The sequence below is a fragment of the Amblyomma americanum genome, chromosome 10 (assembly GCF_052857255.1).
Source record: "Amblyomma americanum isolate KBUSLIRL-KWMA chromosome 10, ASM5285725v1, whole genome shotgun sequence".
Classification (NCBI taxonomy): Eukaryota; Metazoa; Arthropoda; class Arachnida; order Ixodida; family Ixodidae; genus Amblyomma; species Amblyomma americanum.
The window spans coordinates 25402707-25428901 of NC_135506.1; the positions used below are offsets into that span (position 1 = coordinate 25402707).

Genomic DNA, 26195 nt, shown 5'->3' on the forward strand with positions numbered 1-26195 from the left:
ATTCCAATGTTGGGCCGATTGCCTGTGCTGCTTGGGTGGCCTTGTATTGAGTGATCGCCTTCGTCAGTGCGGTGATGGAATGGCCAGTGCACCTGCTGCCAGGAGCTGGGGTAGAGACGAGTACTGTTAACTGCGGGAACGCCCCGTCACCCCGGTTTTTTCCCAGCGCGCTCTACTGCGTTTGACGTCTTGCACGTGCCGCTGGCATGAGCGTCGTCAGCAGGAAGCTCTATAGAGGGGCTGTCTGAAGTGGTTTACCCTGCTGCTCGGGGTTATCTTGTGAGGCTTCGGTTTCACAAATCGTGCTATGCGTGTGCTTCCCTTGTATATATCGTCCAGTACTGCCTTGTGTATCACATGTCCCAGCCCCTAAAGCAGCGAAGGAAAAATTATCAGGGACACCTAATTACGACGTGTGTTAGCGGTGCAATATCAATAGAAGCTGTTGATGCTTTTACGTCGAGTTGTGTGTCATTCTTTTATGGCTTTGTTTATACGTCTTTCTGCGCGCAACCAGGCATCTCTTCGGGTCGGAGTAGATTTCGGTCACTAAATATGCGTAATGCGTACTGTTGGCAACGGAGGTGTATTCTAACAGTAAAACACAGTAACGTGTTGCAGTTAGGATTTTGAGGAGGCTTTTAAACGCGGAACCGGAGGCCCTGAGGTTAGCGAATAGAGGAGGTGGAAACCTTGGTTAAGATCACCGTAACTGCTAGAATTTCGCATGCTTTGAGGAAGGATTTTTTTCCGTAGCTAGTCGTGAGTATTCCGCATGTTTAGTGATGAAAATCTGCCCCACGGCTTGGGCAGCTTACTCCGTCCCTTAAAGGCTTAAAAAGGGGAGTAAGAGGACGGATTACTCTCTTTTTACACCTTTCGTGTTTAGAGTGTACCGTCGACTTCTCTCACGGTTCCTTCATTCTTCTCGGGGTTGCTTTCTTCTTCTGCAAAATGAAGATAACGAATTCCGTATATTCTGAACGCGGTAGTGCTCGAAAAACGAAGTGCTACATTCGTTGAACAATTCGGGCGCGGGTTGCGTTTGCGATTGGCGGGCGTCCGCGCGCTGGTGAGTCGCGACTGCCAACCAGGTGATCGCCGGGACGCGCGCCGACCAATGAGGAAGGGGTTCTTGAGTGTAATCTGACTCCCAATTCATTCCCTTGTGCATCTCTCGACTGGAGTCAATTCATTTTCCGTCCAACTGGAGCCCTAGGTTTTCAAACTCGCCTTGCTTTTTTTTTCTTCCAACGCCACCTCTGTTGTGCAACGTTTCTCTTTACGGAACAGCGCGCAAAGGCAGGCAGTGCGCTGAGCTCGTCTCCTTTGTTTCTAGCACCCTTGTTACGCCGCCAATTTGCCTCCAAATTTGCGCGGAAGGCTGCTATCACTCTAAAAAGAAAGGAGTAATCTTGGAGTAAGCTTTCCTCTAATCCACACCCTTTTATGAAAGGGAGAGCGCTAGAAGAGAGCGTACTCCTTTCTGACTCTGAAATAGGCGTATTTGTGCTTATAGTGTATTCTTGTCGGCAGTGACTTGGGTGTGTGTGTAAAGTCCAGAGAAGTAGAGAGAGAGAATAATAAACAGCCCGCCCCCCCCCCCCCCCCCAAACATAGGGGGCACTGCTTTGGGCCAATTAATTGGGCGTTGTGGGCTCGCGCTTGAGAGTGATGGAGTGGATCTTTGGGATGTTCGCAGGCCTTGGCGACTCTATAGGCGAGGCAGGTAACTGAAAGACACTGCAGGTACAAACAGGCGTGGTAGGAATAAAAGGCAGAGGTAAAAAAAAAGACGAAATTGAATCCTCTCTTGGTTTAATAAATTGGGCGGCGACTTTTCCTCACATTTATTTTTCTACACGCACGTGCGGACTTTGTTGAGATAATATATTTCGTTTCGTAGGTTAATAAATTAACCCCTTACTTTTGTGCGGCACGAAGGCTTCGAAACAAGCTTTGTTGCGTTAATAAAGCTTTGATCTTTGGTGTAATAAATTTGGCAGTGACCTCGTTCTCTTTGTTTACGCTCAAGTGCAGCTTTTAGAGGCAGGCCCAGCTTTTTTAATAAATTAAATTTAGCGCTTAGTAAACTGGACGGCGAGTTTCATCCGTTAGACCTGTACGGACACGTTGCTTGAGAAACAAGCCTTGTTGTCTTAATGATGTGCTTTTTATGTGTGCGGTCAAAGGCGAATTCCTATACGGGAGTTGCGCGAGCCCACCGCATTGCGACTCGAGATGGCGCTGTGATACAAATTAGCGTAGGGTGCCTCAATGCCAGCGCCGCCGTTCAGGGTGGAGACAACTTAAGCGACGCCGCCATATTGGATCACAACTGGCCTCTCCCATGTACCGCGAAATGCTCGACTGGTAGCCCAGTGTAGCTGTCGCTGCAAAAGGCCGTTCAAGTTAAAGCACCTTGAAGCGCGCCGAGAGCATGAAACCGCGGCGTCGTTACAAATTCTAGCGCCGCTGATCCCGTGTGATTCAATATGGCGGCGCCGCTGAAGTCTCCACCCCGGCGCTGGCATTGAGGCACCGTAAATTAGCGTATCGGGGCTTCAGCTCAGCTGGGTCTCTGAGTACACTTTTTATATCAGCACCCTGAAATAACGGTAGTGGTACCTGTTTTCCTCTTGCTTAGAGAAGTCTAAGCACTCTTCGGAGCTCCTGGAGTCTGTACAACTACATGCAGTAATTTTCCATATGCGTACACACTGTACGTTAATTAAATCAGTCTTCTAGCTGTGCTCGTGTCACATGTCCTCTAACGTTTTAATTGTCATAAAGCTTTTCTCGAGAAAAAAATGGTTACGATGAGAGGTGCCAGTGTGAACCACCAGGGGGGAGTGAGGACAGCGTCATCCTTTAGCCTTCTAGCCAGCTGCCCTGATGGAAGAACATTTTCGTATGGAGTGTCACTTTTGTGAGGGACGTAATAATCAAAATAGCTAGCTTTAGTTAAACTTGTGCAAACAGAGAAGTAGATTTATCTGCTGCAGCATATTATTTTATTTTTGTCCAGGCGAGGACGTTAATTCAGTAGTAGTAGTAAGTGGTTTTGTTAAAATAATAATAAAAAGGAAGGAAAAGATTTTTGCTAACCCCGGCATCTGCCATCGATACTGAAGCACCTGAGCTGGGGCAGCGGAAATAAAGGATAGTAGGCAGAATGGAGAAATGAAATGAAAGAAGTGAGGGGCCAGGAAGAGAGTTTAGGGGGAGAGGTAATATGCACAAACTATTTACATAATAAGAAATTTGTCCAGGTTGTTCGCGATTAATTCAGGCGCAAGTTCTACACTTTCGTATTGTGTTGGCATCTGCTCTACAGACGGACAAATTGCTTTACGTTACAACCGAGTCGCGTTCAACTACATGTTCCACTTGCATATGGTCGTTACACTGATACCGAAGTCTCTGCGTACTCAGTTCTTTTGTTCTAACAAGCAGCGCACTAAGACAAGGGACCGGTGAACAAGCATTCACATACAGCGCTCCATTGTCTTGATGCGCTACTGCTCAGAAGTATGAACCAATAAGCCCGAATTTCATCATTGCTCAGCTGCTGGCTTTCATATACTCTGGCCAGGACATTGAAGAGGGTGAGAATGTAACAGAATCGAAAAGCGCATCATGAATGAAAAAAAAAAAAGTCACGAGCATTGAAAATGCAGGATGGTGAGAGAGATAAGCAATCCCTTTCCTTCCGCCCCCACGCCTCCTCTTTCCACCTTTCTCCAAATCTGCAAAGCGCCGCCGCCCTGTCACATTCGATAGCTTGCAAATTTCCCCCAGAGCGTTACGCAGAAGCTTAGTAGATAAAGCGGAAAAATACCGCTGGACTTTTGTTGCGTTTATTGTGTCAAGTTGGTAACCAAGTTAACGGAGGCACAAGCGTGACGCCAGACGGCGTATCGCTGCGGACTACTAGATGACTTCGTGTAGATAACGAAACGCACGGCGGTTATTTTACCGCATTGTCCCTCTTGCGCGACTCTCACTCAGCGGTATGGGGAGCTTGCGCTGAAGTTTTGCAGTGCCGATTGCAGCGCCATAACACACCGCCTAGCGAGAAGAGCAAGCAGTTTTGGGTAGTACTCGTAGTACTTTTCCGCGCCACCTTCAGGCGCTTATTGGCGTGAGCCTCCGCGCTCTGTCGAAGGCGCACGTGCTGTGCGTCAGCTATCTGGGTTACGCCTAGAGAAGCTAGGCAATGAATGCTGTCAGCTAAAAGCGGGTATCTAACTAATCGCGCAGAATGTGTTCTCGCGTTTGCAGCGGCCCAAGCGGCTGACAAAAGCAGTTTTGAGTCACCGCATGGAACAATTGTAGTGTCACCTTGGCAGTGCAGGTTCCCCATAGCAACTGCGTGCAAGTGAGGTTGAGGCAAGGACGTCCCCTGGACGTCTGAGGGCCTCTGTCGCCTGAGCAGGTTTCTTATCCTCTTGGGAACGAGATGACAGCTCACACGGCCGGACGGCGGCTTTAAGACGCCCCCGTCTAGGGCGCGCTCGAGCCGCGGTATCTCGCCGGGCCCTGGAGATATTTGACTCCCGTTAATGAACCGCCCCGAACGGAGCGAAATTAATAAGGCGCGCCGTGCAATATCCGCCTTCTCGCCTCGTCATCTGGCCCAAGGCGTTCCGTCAGGAGCGGCGAAGCGGTTTTAATCCGGATTAACGAACGTCTTAACGCTAAGACCGTGTTTTGTCCCAGAGAGTATCGGTGTTCAACAATCCGCTGTCGTAACAAGACTGCAGTAATGCTGCCGTCGCAAGACCTTATCGGAGCGCTGGGCGCCTTTGCTGGCCTGCTTCGTCTGAACTCGGTATATGTGCCGAGTCGCCGGATTAGGCCGCGTTGCATGCGAATTAAAAATCACCGAAACTATTGCAACTGCTCTGTAAAATGCAAATTCTTTCTTTTTTTGTGAAAGCTCACGTTTAGAGGTGTACATTACGATGATTAATTTTATATCCCGTTGCCAATGGCATACTTGGTTTCAGGAGCAAACATTGTTTAGACACGAGTATGTAGTCAACAGTCTCTGCGCTAACGGAGTGTAAAGTTTCTGGAACGCAGTATCAGTGGTAAAATCTTAAGTTAATCCTCCGCGTCTATGCGGGGCGTCTGTGATAAATATATGCAGCCTTATTCTGAATGGGTGCGAATCACACAGTGCGCCAGTGAACCTCAGATAGTGCGTCACGCTTGCGAGAAATCTGATTTCCTCACTCAGGCCGTTGCTTGAGACGCTCGCGATGCTGGGCGTAGGCACAGACGCATGTATATATGCGCGTATCCAACGAATTTAATGCTGAGCAGGAGAGTCCTCAGCAGCTCCGTCGTTTACATATATTGCAAGGGTACTCAAAGAGTGATGTCATCCGCACAGAACGACGAACTTGGCGGAGAGATACAACCAGGCCCGTGGCGCCCTCGGCGTTCGGCATCGGCCTCTAAATGAGCGCGAACGCGCTCTGCAATCTGTCTCGAGGTAACGAGCTCGGAGCGCTGTAGTTCATCAGGCAAGGACGACGAAAGCGTTAATGACGGGAGAGAGAGAGAGAGAGAGAGAGAGAGAGAGAGAGAGAGAGAAGAGAGCGAGGGTTGTAGAAGCAAGAGACGGGGTGAGAGAGAGGGGGAGAGAGAGAGGGAAGGAAGGAGAGCTGCAGCGGCGAAACTGCAAGAAGGCTACTGCGTGCAGAAGCGGCGCTTTTCCGTCGTGTATAGAGGATGAAGAGAGAGAAAGAGAGAGAGAGAGGGGGGGGGTGTTCGTCGGCGCGCAGTATCTCCTTTGCTATACGGCGCCGGAGTAATTAGGCACTCCGGCGTGCGCGGCTGCTTATGTACGACGCGGTGCTAAAGACACGAGGCTACCTTGTACGGGGAGCGAGCTTTATTTTACATTGCCCTTTGCTATGGTTCTCATCTCCCGAATGGTCCGCGCTGCGATTCTGTAGTTGCGTGCAGCCTTGTCCGGCCCGAAGTACGACGGCCGTATTTCGGTACAGGTGCCAAGTATTCCTGTCTCTGCGTATCAGCATGGGCAGGAATACCGATGTACTAAAATGCTCCGGTACAGAAAGGCCTGTCTACAGCCCCCTTACCCGGAGTATCCAAAGCCTGTGTATATCGGCAAAAAGTGCCCCTGTGATACAGCGCGTTGTCTATAGCCGACAGACTAGTCTCAGTCTAGCTAGTAAGGTGACCTCTAGGACGGCCTATAGTCTCCCATCTCAGACTTTACACGCGTCGCTGTTCAGAGGCGCTTGGCATTGCGCAGCTGTCGATGTTTTTAGCGAGTTACTTGAATCATTGTTACTCCGCTCATGTTTCTGGGAACTCTGTTTAGGTATATCCCTTCCAAAATTTTCTTTAGATGGCCTATAGACAGCATGTGGACAATCTATAGCTTTATGGCCATACACTTTTGTTAGACTTGCCTATAGACAGTATGCCGCCACGGTGGCTGAGTGGTTATGGCGCTCGGCTGCTGGCCCGAAAGCCGCGGGTTCGATCCCAACCGCGGCCGTCGAATTTCGATGGAGGCGAAATTCTAGAGGCCCGTGTGCTGTGCGATGCCAGTGCACGTTAAAGAACCCCAGGTGGTCGAAATTTCCGGAGCCCTTCACTAAGGCGTCCCTCCTAGCCTGAGCCGCTTTGGGACGTTAAACCCCCATAAACCAAACCTATAGACAGTATATTTATGCTATTGTATATATAGTATATAGACAAAAGAACATATCTATAAGAAGCCAGTAGAGTCCTCAAGATGTCTATAGAAAGTCTATAGAACATTTTTATGAAGGATCGGATTACAGTTTTTTTTTTATTTTGCGCGAAAAGGGCGGGCATGGCGTCGCACGTTTCCATTTGTCCGGCTTGGCTGCACACAAGTGTCTGGACGGATGGCACGAGTTGCCGGATGCTGCCTTTACGGCGCGCAGTTAGTTCGTTGCGTTGTGGCCCTTTGGAAAGCTTTCCGACTCGCACGTTATTCTCCGTTCGTCTTTTTTTTTTCTCTCCCCACTTTACATCGAAGGACGCCTTAAAGAACACGAACGAGGAACAACGTGGCATGCTTGTTGTGAATTGCCTGCCCCACGCGTGCACGGGCCGAAAATTATGAGCTTTTGCTGTTTCCCTTACAAAAATGGTCTATAGACAGTCTATATAGTTCTTATAGACTCTACTGCCTTACTGCAGATATTGCTTTGTGTCTCTTCATAGTCTATATACTGTCTATAGACCGAAGTCTACTAAATGTGTATGGCCATAACTCTATAGATTGTCTATAGATTATCTATAGGGTTTGTATTGCCTATAGACTGTTCTCTAGGAGTTGTCTATAGAGAGTCTATAGAGTTGACAGACAGAAATTTATAGAGAGTCTATAGACTGTCTAAAAATTTCTTAAGGGTTGTGCGAGCGGATGCCCATGCTGGCTGGCATGAATTTCGCGCTTCAGGTGGCTCAGTCCTTATCTTAGGCTTAGCTGCTCTCTTTGGTGCTGTCTTTGTTGTTTTGGGCTTTGACTTGGGTGATTGTTTTGTTAACGGAGCTTGACTTTTAGGCAGCGAGAGAAAAATTCTGGGTTGGGGGGGGGGGGCTATTGTGTTTAGACTAAGGGCGGAGTTATTTTCCGTCTTACGAGGGGGCGCTTGTAGTCGAAGAACGAAACTTAATTTGCAGCGAACATTTTTATCGAGTTTCAAGGAGGGGCAAGTAAGAGCGAGCTGACAGCTGTCTCATTCCTTGAAGGAATACGGCGCGATAAGGACGGGTCGTTGGGCTGCTTGTTAGCTGGACCATTCTAACGCGATAGCGTTAAGGTTCCCGCTCTGCAGAAAATCCGGCGTCGTCGTTGTCGGCGGCGGCGGCGTTGTGAGCGAAAGAGCAGCTGGCCCACCGGTCCTCGTCTGGTCACGTGACCTTGTAACGTCAACACGACCTTCCCACCGTGGCAGGTGGCGCTTAAATTAATGATCGGTCGCGAGAGGTTGCTTGGATCTCACAAGTCCCACCGGGGGCTGTGTTCGAAATAGCCACCTGCCGGGACAGTGGCGCATTGCTTAACCGCTGCACCACTGCGCCGTTAAGGGTATGAGGACTCCCCGTTGCCTCTATGAAAGACAAGGACTTACTCGTAGGGCTAGGTTAAGAATTGTGTGACGGTGAAAGAACAGTGTCCGTGTCTGCCAAGTCGTACGCAAAGAGGACCCCAGGCCGCTGAAGGAAACCTATTAGCGTCATCGCATCATACCCTTAAGGTATCGCGTCGTACCCTTCAGTTTTTGTCCCGCCGTGTACCGCTTTGCATAGCGTCAGCACGAAATCTCTCTCTCTCTCTCTCTCTCTCTCTCTCTCTCTCTCTATGTTTATTAACCAGCGCTGAACTAACCGACGCAAGGCAAGAGCTACGTGGACAACTGTGCATGCACTCGTTGACTTGCGCTAGCTGCCACAAGCTTGAGCTCACTCCATTTAATACGAAACTATGCACCTTTCACTTACTCAGTGCAAAATTCAGAAAGGCGAGCCACTACATGATGGTGCGGAGAACAAGCGTAAGACAGGCAACAAGAGTGCGACAAAGAACACTGAATTTGCGATTTTGTTTTATGTATTTAATTTTGTTTTTCCAGAGAATATTCGCTACACTCTACTCGTCATTTCGTCACTTTCGTAAAAAAATAAAAATAGTTGCCAATACCGAGGAGACTGTAGCACTTGGAATGCTAAAGGCACAGTGAGGGCAACTCGATTCAGTTTTCGTTCTTGAGTAAAAACCTTGTGTTCTCATGGGCTACAAACGTCTTTGTTTCCTCCACGCTCTCATATGGAGACGAGGACATATAGGTGTCCCGAAAGCATGGATGTACAGCTGAACCTCGTTATAACAACTGTTTATAACGAAATAATGGCTATAACAAAGGAATGACGATTCCCCTTGGGAGCTCGGTCAACACGGGTTACAGCGAAGCTACGGCTATAACGAAGTAATCACCGGGATCTTTCAACTTCGTTATAACTAGGTTCATCTGTTGTTATTGATATGATAAGTATGGTTACATCGAATATAGATGCACCGACGCATAATTTAGGATACGTTCATTATTCGCACTAGCTTCGGCGCCATGTCCGCAGCGATGTTAACGAGCTGTGGATGTCCGACTTAAACCTCCATCTCTAAGCCGACTGTCGCTTATGGCCTCACGGCTAGAAGGTGCCGAAGTGCTAAAAGTAAGTATGGCGGCCGCCTGCAGACTTGCCAGCGGGCCTCCCAAGATCCGTCGCCTCGGTGGCAAGGCGAGCACTTAGCACTCGCGCCTGTCGCCATGATGGAAATTTGAAAGAAGAAAAAAGAAAATGAAGCTAACGAAAAAATACAGCAGCGAGAGAGATGGAGTGATAGAGGGAAGGCGTACGGCAAAACTTTAGGATGAATAACTGCAGTGGAAAAATGCAGACGTTGGAGCGGAACGGAGTGCAGCGCACTATACGGCATTACGTCGCGCACATTGCCGAGATGAAAGCTCGTCGCCGCTTTCAAAAGTGCCGCATGGATGTGTAGGGCTCACGACGGCAAAGCGGGATAAAGAAATGAAGGGGGGGGGGGGGGGGGGTCAAGCACTTAGTTCGCTCAGAGCCCTGAAGTGCTCCTCACATGCTGCTCGCGATACATTCGATTTTTTTTTTTTTGCAACCTGGTTTTGTTCCTTTTATTCTGTCGTTTGCTACGCGCCTTTCGTCCTTGTTGGGTAGCACGCGGTAGGTTTCCAGCAGTTAGAGTGAATTTCCACCGTTCTGTTTGGAGAGATTAAATAAATAAATAAAAAAACTCGGCGAGTATAGCCCTGGAGGGCTCGTTCTCTCTGCGTTCCTACGGCGTCTCGCGCTTTTCAGCGCTGGCGCCAACGTCGGAGTTCTCCTAATGAGATTAAATATGAACGGCGACCGGGGTCTCTAAACGGAAAGTCGTTTTTGAAAGACCGCGCGCGTAATTAATAGGGCGTCGTCCGCGCCGGCGGGTTATTTCTGGAGGGCACGTGGATGTGAAAAAAAAAAAACATGGTTAGTAGGCGTGTTTGTTTCGCAATTTTCTTTCTTTTTGTTCGCCCTTTATCTCTTCATCTCGCCCCCCTACGACGACCTTCCCATAACGTTCCGGTAAAGCTCGCTTATCGCGGGTTTTTTCGTGTTTTCATGGCCGTGCGCAAATAGACTCGCGTACTATATCGAGCTCTGGAGTGGTCGCCCCGATGCGCTGCGGGCGTTGGGCAGCGTTCAGAGAGCAGTCGCAAGTGACGCTGGGTCGAGGGCCCAATCGCCAGCGCTCCGTGACGTCATTGCTTTAATATTCAGAGCAATTGCGTTACTTTTTGGTGCGAAAGCACTACACTTCACGATCAGCGCTGAAAAACCCGACGTGTGTGTGAAGCCTCAACATCGGACGGAGAGCCGGCGGCGGAGGCCCCGCGCTTTTGCTCTGATAACGCGCGGAATCGCTCCCCCCCCCCCCCCCCCTCCCCCGATAGCGGGTGACGATAAGGTCTTGCATGCGGTTGCAGCCAAAACATGTTGCAACCGACACGCGTTGCAACCAACACATGCGGTTGCATGTTTTGGCCTAAATTCGCTAGAATGTCCTACTCGGTTTAATTACGTTAAAACCCTACCATTTTTTGGGAGGCTAAGCCGTCGCACAACTTTGTGGAATGGAGAAAGTAACTGGGTGGAAAGTTAACTTTTTTAAAGACTAGACTTGTGCCGTTGTGGCTTCAAGAGCTTAGAAACAATAATAAATTACCAATCATTAAATAAATATTCCTAGAATTGTGCGGTCGTGGGTTCAAGAGCTTAGAAACAATAATAAAATACCAATCAGTAAATAAATATTCCTAGAATTATGCCGTCGTGGCTTCAAGAGCTTAGAAACAATAATAAATTTCCAATCAGTAAATAAATATTCCAATTATACATCAGTATCAAGGAAGGAAGGTTAACTTTTCTTAATGGTCATTCTGAATTCATTTAAGTCGCTGCAGCTACGTCTGCATCATCATCATCATCGTAGGAACGGGGTCTTAGAACTCACGAACTGCATTTTGCTCGACACCGGCGAGTAATTTTGTACTGTGCCGCTTGCACAGACGTCAGCGGGCTTCTCTAGAAAACTATAGGGCGATGGTTTGCGGTGCAAAGAAATCGAATCTGTTAAATTCGTTTGCCTGGAGAATTCTGAGGAAAAGTTCACGCCCGAGCGTTGCCGGTATTATCGCCGGGCCCGCAACGGAGCAGATGCGAATAATAGACTCCCGCTTTATTGATTCCGCAGCTCACCGCCCCTGCGCTATATAGACAAGCTTCCTGAGCATATCAGTATGGTACATCGGCTGGCGTTTTAACCATTAGGTTTCGTGTTTGGGAAATCGTTGAGGTAGTTGGACTCGAGGGTCGTTACACCTGAACAGCCCAACGCTATGTTTAAAAACGTAGGGGGCGCCGTCGTCTGCGTCTGCATCTTCGTCTGCGTCTTCGTCTGCGCCCTCGTCTGCTACTGCTTTTCGCGGTTTGCTTATCATATGGCTTGAGAACTGTCTTCCATACAACTATCTAGAGGCTGTCCAGTTTGAACGGCTTTATGTATTTGTGAGGAAATGTATAGTGCACGCGGTAGCATGCCGGACTTTGTGAGAAGCTTGTTCGGCTCGGAAAAGCACCCAGCTGATTGAGACACTTGCGAAGAGTGATGTCCAGCATCATAACTCACGTTTAGCGCGAAGTTTTAAACATGAACCAACTTCTGTATGAGGTTACATACTTTTTCATTCTCCACTTAAAATCACTCGGCAGTATCGGCGCATTGTGAAATCTGAAAACTAAAACTTTCGTTTCCAAGCACTGCCCCGCCGCGGTGGCTCAGTGCATGGTTAGGGCGCTCGACTACTGATCCGGAGTTCCCGGGTTCGAACCCGACCGCGGCGGCTGCGTTTTTATGGAGGAAAAACGCTAAGGCGCCCGTGTGCTGTGCGATGTCAGTGCACGTTGAAGATCCCCAGGCGGTCGAACTTATGCCGGAGCCCTCCACTACGGCACCTATTCTTCCTTTCTTCTTTCACTCCCTCTTTTATCCCTTCCCTTACGGCGCGGTTCAGGTGTCCAAAGTATATGAGACAGATACTGCGCCATTTCCTTTCCCCCCAAAACCAATTATTATTATTGTTCCAAGCACTCCTGTGGGTCGTATACCCATAGCTGTTACTCTAACCGGCGACAGCAGCACCACGTGACCGAGTCCTGCTTACATCACAGGTCGATGTGGGTCTGTCGTCTGAACATAGCCGTGAGGAAATGTCGCATAGTGGGTCGCAACTACACGTTAACGTTTTCATTGAGCGCTGTCGTTGTTAACCAGTGGAAAATGTTTGTACGCGACCCCGCGTTCCTTTCAGTTCGCGTGTGCGCGTTAAGGGTGCTTCAGCAATGTTATCGCTGTTCGTCTAATTGCTTAGCGTTTGCCGCTGACTTTCGCCGACCTTCGCGTTTCCTTTGAAACGGCACTTGTCGGGCCGCGAGTGGCTTCACCTATTATGCACACTTTGTGTGTGTGTTTACCAAGGAGCTATATATATATACACACACACACACACACACACACACACACACACACACACACACACACACACACACACACACACACACACACACACACACACACACACACACACACACACACACACAACACACACACACACACACACACACACACACACACACACACACACACACACACACACACACACACACACACACACACACGCACACGCACGCACGCACGCACGCACGCACGCACGCACGCACGCACACACACACACACACACACACACACACACACACACACACACACACACACACACGCACGCACGCACGCACGCACGCACGCACACACACACACACACACACACACACGCACGCACGCACACACACACACACACACACACACACACACACACACACACACACACACACACACACACACACACACACACACACACACACACACACACACACACACACACACACACACACACACACACACACACACACGGTGAAAGAAACCGGCATCGTTAAGTTACACTGTACCTGTTAAGTTTTACCAGACTTGAGTGTTCGTTTCACGGTGTGGCTTGTTTCTTTACATTTGTTTGTTTATTTTCTGTTTTCGCAGGCTCGCCCTGAGATGCCTCCGCGACGGACTGGGCTCACTGAAGCCGTGGTAAGGGGCGATATTTTCCTTGAGTTTTGTTTTATTTCGATGGTAGCAGTGTTTGTGCTGCCCGTTTCCGGAACTTTAATTACGTTTTGATTGCGCAGCAGTGGTCAGTGCGGACTACACAAACATTTCTTTACTATATCTCGCCGCTTCTTGACCATGTTATATCATGCCGAGCCGTGCCATGTTTTTTTACATTACTTTGTATCATGTTATGTTATGCTATGTGGTCTTAGCTAGTGTCTTGCTACGAAGTTTTGCGTTTTTTACGTTATGTTATATGGTTGTATGTTACGTTGTTATGTTATATCGTGTTACCTTCGGTTACGTTATGTGTGGCTAAATAACGTCTTGACTTTGAGGAACGGCATACTGGTGGGGACCCGGAATAATTACGACTACCTGGTGTTCTTTAACGTGTGCTGACGCGTTGTCTCGCATTTCGACTCCAGCGTAATGTGGCCGAGATTCGAACCTGCGACCTTGGGAGCACTAGCACACATGCGCCGTAGCTATTGAGCCACCAGGGCGGGCAATTACCGTTGTGGCGTATCACCCGACCGCTACCGCCTCACCTAACTGCTTTGCTTATGAGTTATTTGCACGATACAAATGGCGATATGCATGGCGCATGTCGGATCGCGCCGTCTTACCTCCGTCCTGTTTTTATAACGGACTTCCAGATATTTCAGATGCCCATCGTTCATTTGGGATTCCCGAAACCATTCATCTAGCTTCTATTCTTTGTCATCAGGCAGCCACAACTATTACTACTACGTCTTGGCATATTTACTTACAAGTAAGGCTAAGAATTACTTCACATAACCAGAAAGCTGAAGGTCGCCTGAGGAATGTTGCTGCTCTTGTTCTTTGCAGAGCGCTGTCGCATAAGATGTCTGCTTGCGGTGTTTTCAGGTCAAGAGCTCAATGCACGCACATAAAAAATAAAAAATAAAAAAACACGGCCAGTGGCCTTTCGCTCGAACGCGCATCTCAGCTGCTAGAACCGCAGAAAAGGTTGAATTCCGAGATAGCTGTAAATGTGCAGACTTCGTTGGAGCGAATCGCTGTAAGTACTAAGTGCTTGCTATATGGCGACTACTCGGCGAGGCCTTCGGCTGCCTTGCGTAAATAGTCAAGAAAAAAAATTCTTAATGATATCGATATCGTCTCTAAATTCACTGCAGTTGCTGATTTGTAAGAAAAAAAAAATGTGCAGTGTATTTGGCCTAACTATCGAGGGTCTGTGTAGCGAGGCGTAACCAGTGGTTAGGAAGAACTTCTGGAAATCTGTCGGTTACTACCGTCGGGTGAGTCCGTAGGGATCAGCGTCGGTTTATAATTCGCTCACAGGTGGCGTGTACGTGTGCCGGATATCGGAAACGTCTAGGACAGCACCTACAGGGAGTTTCGAAACCTGTCAGGTTAGAGACCTCTAGAGTGAGACGTTGCATCGCACTTCACCCTTCGTTACAGCCTTTGCAGAACACTGTTGCCAGTTGACGCTGAAAGTTCCTCCACATCATCATCATCGTCGTCGTCATCAGCTGTAATGCCTCTGAAGGGGTCAATGCCTCGTAGGGCGCCTCCCGCACCTACAGACGCGCAGGATTGAAACCTGTTGTAGCGCTGTACGTGCGGCATCATACGGGAGTTGGGGCTGGCTGGCTCCGTGGCGTTACCGCGAAAATCATAAAGGTCATTATGAGCTCAGTGCTCTCTGGACTTGCAGAGGCCTACTCGTGCCGATAAATTAACGATCACAGCTGTTTAGCATCAGTGGTAAGCGTTCAACAGTATGTTTCTTTGTGGCAGATGCTTTTAGCGGGTTGTTTGTGAAGTTGAAAAAAAAAACTACAGACACAAAATTTTTGTTCGCGTGCTTTCTTCGTTTAAATGTTGCGTTAGACATCAGAATAAGCAGATCGCCGCATGGTGTTCGCCTACGACCACTGAATAATTTATAATTGAATTTCTTCTTGATTCTGTTTCGGTATAGGTTTCATCAACCGGATGGTGGCTCTGACATGTAGTTCATACTTAGGTCACGCGAAGCACGAAAAAACATAACCGCTGATACGTCGTTTTTTGTAATTCCAGCTCTGGAAGCAGGCTGATTTAAGTGTCGTAGTGTATTAAAATTACATATCAGATTTTAAACTGAAAGTTTTTTTCGAGCCTTACCTGACCTAAGTATGAAATGCACGTTACACCCATCGCCCGGCCGCGGCGGTTGAATTTCGATGGAGGCGAAATTCTAGAGGCCCGTGTGCTGTGCGATGTCAGGGCACGTTAAAGAACCCCAGGTGGCCGAAGTTTCCGGAGCCCTTCACTACGGCACCTCTCAGAGCCTTAGTCGCTTTGGGACGTTAAATCCCCCCAAACCAAACCAAAACCAAACCATCGCTCGGTTGATGAAACCTAAGCCGGAACAGCACGATAGGAGAAATTGAATTATCAATTATTTAGTTGTCGTAGGCGAATAATAGGCAGTGATCCATGCATTCTAATGTCTAACGCATCATTTGAGAGAATAAAATACGCAACTAAATTTAGGTTAGCTGGTGTTGCATGTTGTGTAGAAGGCAGCGCAGGAATACGGACGAGACTGAGGCGAGGACGCATCACCGGCCACCACCTGGTAATTGGTAATCGGTAATGTGATCGATAATTGTGATTGTAATCGATGACCATGATCCGCAATATGATTATGGATTAGTAATCGGTGAGAAATGAGAAAGAGAAGGATTAAAGAGAGGGGGAAAAGGAGGAGAAAGCGCTGTCGCATCTACTCTTAAGGCGAAGCTTTAGCCTCTTCCTAATTTTTCTCTGGCTTTCCTTCAAGCTCTGTGCTTCGCGTCTTCCGAAACATGACTGCCGAGAACTAAGATAGTTACCGCGCCTTTCATTTCCTGGTAACCAGTCACCATCATCAAGAGCTTCTTATGAAGACGCATACTTAGTTAAATCAATACGCGGCGGAATGAAGATTTAAATAAAGAGTACAAATAATTTCCTCGTTATGTGCGGTAAACTTGGAAGTTATTTGGCGGTTAGGAAGAGCAAATTGACTTAAACGAAGCAACCGACTTGGAAGACTGCCCAGGGCGTCTCCTAATGCTGCGCAATTCTTTAAAAGGTGATCGCCATAAAAGGTGACTGTACGTGGGACCGCATCGAGTACTCTCTGGTCTCCAATCTCATTTAGGCCGCATGACTTGAGTTTATTAATACCGCTATGAAGGAAGGGTGTACATCATAAACTCAGGCGGGGTCCGACGAGCTCACAGCAACTCTGTTTCGCATGCTTGTTTCGCGTACGAGCCACATCTGCGGTAGCCTCCACTGAGGTGCACGGAATTAGAGACGTTGCAGAAGGTAAGCAAACATGTATGAATGGCTTTTGCTCGACGGTCGAGATGGTACGCAGACATATACGTCGTCTCTGAACAGCGAAAAGCCGCATTGAAAATGCGAAGGACTAGAAAGAAAGAAAGAAAGAAGGAACGAAAAAAAGGAAAGAAAGAAAGAAAGAAAGGAAGAAAGAAAGAAAGAAAGAAAGAAAGAAAGAAAGGGTCCTCGAAATAAGACAAAGCCGGAGGCGCGGACAGAAGAGAAAGAGTGAAGAAGAAAACAATCAGTGGAAGAAGAAGGACGGGTGCCCGACGCTCGATTGCCTTTCGCGCATTGCGCAATCACCGCCCGACGAGTCGCGAAGACGAGAGGCGCGCGCGTCGAGATTCGAATGCGTTACGTAAAGCGGCGGCGCTGCGCAAGGGGTGCCTGCTGTTCGAGTGGAGATTTTTCGGTCGATCGGCGTGCCTGGGCTTGTCGCGGTTGAGGAGGAAAAAAACGCGCTTGCGCCGATATGACCTGTCGCTTAGCAGCGGCGGACATACCGCCGGGATTGTCGTATATTCAGTCTCGTCAGACGCTGATTCCTGCTCATCTCAAAACCCGCCGCGATGGCTCAGTGGTTAGGGCGCTCGACTACTGATCCGGAGTTCCCGGGCTCGAACCCGACCGCGGCGGCTGCGTTTTTACGGAGGGAAAACGCTAAGGCGCCCGTGTGCTGTGCGATGTCAGTGCACGTTAAAGATCCCCAGGTGGTCGAAATTATTCCGGAGCCCTCCACTACGGACCTATTTGTTCCTCTCTTCTTTCGCTCCCTCCTTTATCCCTTCCCTTACGGCGCGGTTCAGGTGTCCGCCGATATATGAGACAGATACTGCGTCATTTCCTTTCCCCAAAAAACCAATTATTAATTATTATTTCATCTCAAAAGTAAACAAAAGTGTAGGCGTAAAGCGAGGGAATAGAAAGAAGTAAAAGAAGGAACTTTACAGTGAAGCAATGCTTGCAGTAACTTCTTTGCCTTCCTCCCTTTTTTTTTGTCACGCAATTACCTAAGAAAGCGTTGAAAGAATTTCAAGAGATGTGTCTGAATTGCTGTTACCAGGCGGCCGAACAACAGTTTGCAGAGTGAGTGAGTGAAAAAATTTATTGAGCTCTAGATTCGCTGGTCTTCTGCGGTGTTCAGATGGCTTCGTCCATCTTCTTGCAGAACGGTCGGTTGTCCTCAGTCCAGGGCTCCAGAAATTATTCCGGAGCCCTCCACTACGGCACCTCCTTCTTCCTTTCTTCTTTCATGCCCTCTTTTATCCCTTCCCTTACGGCGCGGTTCAGGTGTTCAACGATATATGAGACAGATACTGCGCCATTTCCTTTCCCCAAAAACCAATTATATTATATATAGACACTTTTTTGTTTTCAGCCATAATTCTGTATTCAGGTATATGCTAAAACGAGGCATGATGGACGTGCTGTTTGGGGGGGGGGGGGGGGGGGTTGTAACAGGCTTCGGGTTTGAAAATGTCCCAAGGTACCCCGTGCTACCGACTATCCACACGGCCCTTGACTCGCATAGTTAAGTTTACGTAAGGTTCTATGCGATCCTGCGCGAAACTCATAATTTGCACGCAGCTGCCAGGGTGTCCTCTATTGTCCGAGCACCCTATTTCATCGTTGACCGATCTGTCTACTTTAAACGCGGATAAACCCAGATGGGAGTCGGCAGTTGTCCTCCCTAAGCGAGTTTGGACGTATTTCGCTGGTCCTGGGGTATATTTTCACCCCCCCCAAAATGCGGAGTACTTACGGTTGGCAACAGGAGCACTAGGCCGGATAGCGTTACGCATATCTGTCTAGGCGTGCCGCACTGTATGCGTTCCCTTCGTTTGCTAAATTAAACGCCGCGTGTCCACCGCAAGGATTTTCGGATCTATCTTGACATCCCCTAGTACTCTTTCAAATGCTTGCCTCGCGTGTTTCCTGACTCTCCCACTGTGATACACTGCCGCCGTGACGGTTAGATTTCGTCACACCGTTTTTTTTCACACCAGGAAAGGTCTCCACCAGCTGTTTTATTTTTATATTTGAATTGCACCGTAGCCACAAGCCTCAAAGTGATGCACATCAAGGTCGCCCGAAGGGGCAAAGAGTAAATGTTTGCTCAAGAAACCGGGATCGCCGGACCTCTGTGTGCTGGTTTCAAGGACGCGTCGTATAGTCTGGATCATGTCCAAATAGTGCAGTCTTGCTCCATTTGCATGTGATCAATTATTTTAATTATTTAAGTGCATACTGCAAACCATGGTTAGGTCCAGGCAGAAAGAACACATGAATACAATTTAAAATCACAGCAGCAAAAATACATTATTTTCGAGAAATATCATAGCGGGAAAATGTATCAATACAGTAATATATGAGCAACATAATATACTAACCTGGAAAATCGTTAACGTAGAAAGGTTAGTTTTCAGGGGGTTGATAACGTTCGATTAATGAGTCCCAGTCGTTTATGGTGCGCGGAAAGAAGGAAATCTTGAACAAACTGGAGGCTTAACTGGTTAACCACGAAAGGAATTTAATCCCAGATGAGCGGCTTAAATTAAATTTCTCGAACGCTGTTAATTTTTTCTGAGGAAGCTGATAGAAGTGCACGAGTTTAGCTGCCCGCTTGGTTCTTCTATCCTGCTCCGTCAGTTTTATTGGACTGGGTGTGGCCATTTCATCAGGCAAATATATTTGGTTTTTTTTTGGTCGAAAGGAAAACGACAACTTTCAAACCGCGTTGTGCTGACTGCATTTTTACGGGTGGGTGCCCAAAGGTCCAGTTTTACCCATGGGTGCCCAGTGGTGGGCTTGCGGACGCCATTGCCAACGGCTCAAAACTGAGGAAATAGCTAAGAGTAGGTAACGCTGCCACCACTAGGCCGCGGCGGCCTACGGTGTTAGCATATGAGGCATCCTCTTCATATGCGGCGGTTCTAGGATCGTAGGTGGGAGGCGAGCATTGATTAAACCGGCGGGCAACCGGCGGTTTGCGGTGTGGACGCTGCCGCCGACGCCACATTTTGAGGAACGAGCCAGTAACAGCTAGCGTTGTAATGTAATTACTGCACGATTAATGTTACCGAATTGTAATCGTTTCTGAACGTTTAAGAACGCGGTTAAAAGTGCGCACTCGTTTTTAAGGTATATAAAATAAATTAATAGTAAATTAAAAATTGTTACACCACCTAGCAGTGCAGCAGTACAAGCATCGAAATTTTAGGTTGTTTTGCCTTTCGGTTTGGTTAGCTGTTTCGGCGAGTGACTTCAGCTGGGACATTTATCTTACTTTGTTAAATCTGAACATTGAAAATTATTGCACCACCTAGCAATGAAGCAGTGCAAGCATTGAAACTTTAGGTTGTTTCGCCTTTCGGTTTGGTTGGCTTTTTTTTTTTTGGTGGTGGTAGTATTTTTTTTAAATTAAAATAATAGTAAAAAGGAAGGAAAAGATTTTTGCTAGCCCCGGCATCTGCCATCGATACTGAAGCACCTGAGCTGGGGCAGCGAAAATAAAGGATAGCAGGCAGAATGAAGAAATGGAATAAAAGAGGTGAGGGGAGATCAAGAGAGGATAGGGGGAGAAGTAATTTATACAAACTATTTACACAATAAGAAATGTGTCCAGGTTGTGCGCGTGATTAGTTCATGTTGGAGGAATCAAAACACTCGCACACAGCACTGTGTTGGCTACAACTGGAGTGGGGCGTCCAGTTATTAATCGTTCAAGGCAGAACTCGCGGCGAGTGACTTTTCAGATGGGACTTTTGATCTTACTTTCTTAAATCTGTTGATATATGCTATTCCTGCAGTGCTGCGAGCAACTAATCAGCTTGTGCAAGTTTCGACCAAGATTATTCGCTTTTTTACTGCCTTTATCGTTCGTGATGCTCGAGACATTGCAAATTGAAAACTCTTTTAGTACGTACAACGCTCTTCTACCGCTGCACCACTAAAGCCGTCCAAAAGCCGCTGCACGCCAAATGTGCTGCAGCACACCTCCTCGGGGGGGGGGGGGGGGAGCCTTTGCCAGCAGCAGCACCAGCGGCGGTGGGAGACCGCTCTCTCTAAGCCGCTCCTTCTCTCCCCCTCTCCGGCTGTTGAGCGCGCGGCCAGCACCTCTGAGTGCTCCGCGGCGGCGCCTCCGTGATCGATCACCACCGCTTTCCAGGGGTGAAGCGGAGCGAGGAGTCGCGAAATTCCCGAGTCCCCGCCGCCGTCCGCCTCCGCTGCTCTTCCCATCCCCCCTCTCCTCCTCCTCCTCCTTCGTCTCCTCCTCCTCTGCCAGTCCCTCAGATTGCCGCCGTGAGCAGCAGCTCGGTTTTCTTCCAGCCGGTCGAGCGCTTCTATTGTTCCGCCTCATGGCGTTGGTTGGTTCCTCAAGACTACTGGTTTCGATGGGAGGAGAGAGAGAGAAAAGAAGAGAAAGAGACGTGGGAAATAGTCAGCTGAAGAAAGAGCGCAGATATATAGGGACGAATGGGGAGAAGTAGAGGGGAAAGAGGGGAGAGTTAAGATGAGAAAGGCAAGAAATTAAGGGAGAAATAGAGGTAAAGGCAGATGTAAAGATAGAGAAATAGAGGTAGAAAAGCGAAAGAGATCCAGGAAGATAGACATAGATAAAGGTAAAGACAGATAAAGTGATGTAGGGATAGAGGGAGGGAAGAAATGAGAGAACCAAAAAGGAGAGAAAGGATAATAGGGACAGAATCGGGAACAGAGGGAGGTGAGAAGAAAATGGGAGGGAAGGGAGACAGAGGAATAGATGTAGATAGAAAAATGGAGATTGCATTTCTGGGAGGAGGTTAAGCTGCACGAAGCCTCAACGGCCGAACCTTCTTTTTTAATTGCAGCCAACTGTGTCACGCTTAAAGAAAAAAAAATGGGGGGGGGGTCTAATTAAGTGATTCGGATTTCCAAATAGATGGCGTGCGCGGCGGTCGGATGGTTGCTCCACGAATCTTCGAGCGAGGAAGAAATGTGAGAAAAGTGACGGGCGGTCGAAACGCGGGGTCTCCATTTGCTTTCCCCAAAAAACCACTTATTATTATTATTATTACTTCGAAAATCTAGACCGACCGTCCAGCGGAACGCGACGAGAAATATTTTGGCTCGGTTCTCGCTCTTCGCTGCCATGTATATATATATATATATATATATATATATATATATATATATATATATATATATATATATATATATATATATATATATATATATATATATATATATATATAATTTCTTTTTCTATACGGCGCAATGTCGAGAAGGGCCTCAGTTATGGAAATCGACTCTAAGTGGCTACGCAGCGATAAAGCTATTTCATTTTCTCTCATGTTTTAAACATGAGCGCGGTCCCTTTTCGCTCCGAGGCATTAATCTCATCTTATTTCTCGGCCTTTTCCAATTTCGTTCCGGGGTCTAAGGGGAGCCCTCCTCGAGCCTCTTTAGATCGTCCTAATGACGCGAGCGGTATTAATCTGCCGCCTGCAGTCATGGCAAACGGCGTGTCCCGATTAACCGAAGCCGGTCTGTAGGGGGCGTTGTGTAAGGTTCGTTGAAATCTAAAGCGCGTCGCGTCCATTGAGATGCGGCCGGCGTTATCGGAGCAGCCAAGCTGCCGCGACCCCCGCGTTCACGACCCCAGCCCGTATACGGCCTTCGCGTTAACTACGAAAAGAGGCATCTGGCCGCGAGGCCTACGTTAATGCTTCGTCTCCAGCAACACGAAAGAGAGGCCGCTTGGCAAACGACCTGAAGATCTTGACCCTTGCAGTCTTTCACTTTTGAAACCCCTATCGTATTGCCTCCTTTTGCGACGGCGGGAGGTTCATAAATTAAAACAACAACAACAACAAAAAAAGAAGGAAGCCTCGGAACATTTACCTTCGAACCAGAGATCTCGAGGAGCTGATATTGTATCCGCGAATCCGATAAGAAAAGAGTTTGTTTGCGCCGTCCATGGATCACTCCGCGAGGTTTTCGCGAGCACGCGAGAGCGTGCGGGAACCAAGTCGGTGTATAGCCTTCGACTGCTCGTACGAACACCTCGTATGATAAGATCGCGTGTTAAGATGGAATGCGGCGTATAGGCTCTCGACAAAGCCTCAACCGTGTCTCTAAATATGTGCTTATAGCGGGAAGCCCTTTAAGAACACGGCGTCTCGCTGACCCTTGTCTAGATATGAGACAGCGTGTGGAATGCAGTGCAGCCTATAGTTTGTTTTGGCGCCCCACCAAAAAGAGGGGATAATGAGCCGTAAATGCTTATCTCGGGTCATCTCAGTTTGCCCCCGAAGGGGCGCAGCGGGGTTTGCGGAGCCTCCTCCAAGCGCACACCCCTGAAGAAGCCGTGCGCCGGCCCGGGGGTGGCTTGTACCCATTTCTACCGGTGGGTGTTCGGCGGTGGGTTTCGAACCAACCACCTCCCGCAGCCGAGGCAAACGCCCAGACCAGTGCACTCTCGTAGAGCGGACTCATTTAAACTTCACCCAACTCGCAACACTCGTTGCGACCTCTCAACTTACTCACGAACCACCTTTGCAGGCTGATTGTCTTCGAAACTGCTTTTGCCCCGGAGGGCGCAGCGGGGTTTGTGGAGCTTCTTCCAAGCGTACACCCCTAATGAAAGCCGGGCGCCAGGCCGGGGGACGCTTGTACCCACTTTTACCGGTGGGTGTCCGGCGGTGGGTTTCGAACCGACCACCTCCCGCAGCCGAGACGGGCGCCCAACCCACTAGGCCACGGCTGCGGCTGATCGTCACGCGGCGCTTTAAAACACAGCTCTTTAGACGCGGCCTGCTTTTCTCCATTACGTGAGCGTAGTTTCTGCGAGGTTTAACCTTCAGTGCATCCGTACCTGCGATGTCGGTCCTGCATAGAGTAAACAAGGAGAGATGTAGTGGCGCTTATCTGTCGTTCTGCCGTAAGAGGGTCTGACTTCCGTTGCGACAATGTTTATCTTTGTTTATCTTCCACCGGTACTCGATGGCGCACAATGATAAGGCGTGGCACTGCTGCTGTGCTACTCAGCGTTTGTTTGACGACAGTCACGTGACGCAAGGTCTTAGTCGTGTTCGCCGTATGTGCACGGAAGGGCGCACGTTAGCAGAGAGTTTGACAGAGCATCGTGCGGGGGACGCATGGAAGGTGACATTTAGGCCTCGTCAAAGGCGCAGCGGACAGCTTGGAGCCACTCGCTCCCACATGAATGGGGCGATTCAGAGAGATTAAATGGTTCGGTATCTTCGGCATCAGGGTTCTGTATCTGTGTCGAAGTGCCAAAGTGCCTACTATTATTGTATGTCCAGAGACCTTTCCTTTATGAACCTAAGCTAGCTCCGCGCGTATTTCTTCTTGCCCTGCTGTCGAAGATTGAGGCATTAGTTTGTGATATAACCCTTACCAAAATTCCTTTAGACAGTCTGTAGAATGTCCATAGAGTTCTGTCTCTAATGTCTATAGACTCTCTATAGACAAACCCTACAGAACAGCCTATAGGCAGTATAAACGTATGGACAGGTCTATAAACAATCCATAGTTTTATGGCCATACACTTAACGTAGACGTTTGTCTATAGAAAGTCTATAGACTATTAATAGACATAAATAAATATCTATAGGAAGGCAGTAGAGTCTATAAGAAGTCTCTAGATATTCTATAGACCATTTTTTATTTGCAAGGTTCAAGTAATGTTTCAGTGTGCCGATGGAAGAGTCCGTGCTTTCTTTTTGTTCTTACTAAAGTAGTTTCTCTTCCTTACCGAGCCTATTAGAATCGTTCAATATGAGCGATGGTGCGAAATGTTCCATTATGGGCGATCCGAGGCCGCTTCCGGCCAAGCAACGCCATTCAGTAGGTCGCAAAAGAACTGTACTAAATAATAATAATAATAATAATAATAATAATAATAATAATAATAATAATAATAATAATAATAATAATAATTGGTTTTTGGTGGAATGGAAATGGCGCAGTATCTGTCTCATATATCGTTGGACACCTGAACCGCGCCGTAAGGGAAGGGATAAAGGAGGGAGTGAAAGAAGATAGGAATGAATAGGTCCGTAGTGGAGGGCTCCGGAATAATTTGCGCCTAAATTGCACTATCAACGCGGAAGGAGTAAAAAGGGAGCAAGGTGACCTCTGGTGCACTCCTTTTACGGGGCACGGTATGCTGCCCACGTCATGCATCGTCTGTGTCGTGTCTTCCTCGTAGTCCCTGTCAAAGTGCGCGCTGTTCTGTTTTAAAATGACTTACCAACTCGCCCAAGCATCCGTTTTAATGAATGCTGCCCACGTCATGGGGTGGATTTTCATCGCTAAAAATGCGGAATACTTTCGGTTAGCAGCGGAAACAAATTCCCTCTTTCAAACATGTGAACTTCTAGCAGTTATGAAGATTGTAACCAAACTCAATCTTCTCTGTTTTCTAACCTCAGAACCTACGGTGCCGCGTTTAAAAGGCTGTTCCCATTACTAACTGCGACAAATTCTGTTTTGCAGTGGGAATATACCTCCGTTTCCAAGAGTAAGCATTCCGTTAATTTCTTGGTCGTAATTTACCCTGGAACACGGCCAGGATACCCTGCCCCTAAAAGGGAGTGCGGCAGAGGAGCACTCTCCCTTTTACCCTTTTAGCGCACTCCCTCTGCGGCGGAGTCGAGCTTACTCCCTTTCTAGTCCTTTCCGTTTATAGTGTACCGCTACGGATCTTCAAGCGTCAACAGAGACAATAATAATAATAATAATAATAATAATAATAATAATAATAATAATAATAATAATAATAATAATAATAATAATAATAATAATTGGTTTTTGGGAAAAGGAAACGGCGCCGTATCTGCCTCACATATCGGCGGACACCCGAACCGAGCCGTAAGGGAAGGGATAAAGGAAGCAGTGAAAGAAAAAAAGTGGTGCCGTAGTGGAGGGCTCTGGGATAATTTCGACCACCTGGGGATCTTTAACGTGCACTGACATCGCACAGCACACGGGTGCCTTAGCGTCTTGGCTATGCATTTCTTGGCTGAAGGATATAACCATTTCCGTGCGCTTCCGGCCGTACAGTTGTTAGCAGCTTGAGAGGGAACAAAGATTGAGATCCATTTATTGATTTCTTTATAATTATGTTTTACAAGGGCAGTTTTTTTTCTGTTTTATAACCAGTATTCCTGTTGGCGTATAATATCAGATACTCATTTTCAAACTCAGCGGATAAACTGAGTTCCATCTCAAAATTTCTCGCGGCTGTACAGGACGCTTCGAACGCTCTCAGCCGCCGCGGTGGCTGAGTGGTTATGGCGCTCGGCTGCTGACCCGAAAGACGCGGGTTCAATACCGGCCGCGGCGGTCGAATTTCGATGGAGGCGAAATTCTAGAGGCCCGCGTGCTGTGCGATGTCAGTGCATGTCAAGGAACCCCAGGTAGTCGAAATTTCCGGAGCCCTTCACTACGGTGTCCCTCATAGCTTGTGTCGCTTCGGGAAGTCAAACCCCCATAAACCAAACCAAAT

The 26195-nt window shown here is 48.1% G+C and overlaps 1 protein-coding gene across 1 annotated transcript in view; it reads left to right on the forward strand.

Annotated features, from left to right (window-relative positions):
• The window catches only part of LOC144107648 (uncharacterized), a 361279-nt gene that overhangs the window by 151572 nt on the left and 183512 nt on the right, over positions 1-26195 (forward strand). The window contains exon 3 of the mRNA XM_077640746.1: positions 13241-13288. The gene's annotated coding sequence lies outside the window, so the exon portion shown is untranslated. The remainder of the gene's footprint in view (positions 1-13240; positions 13289-26195) is intronic.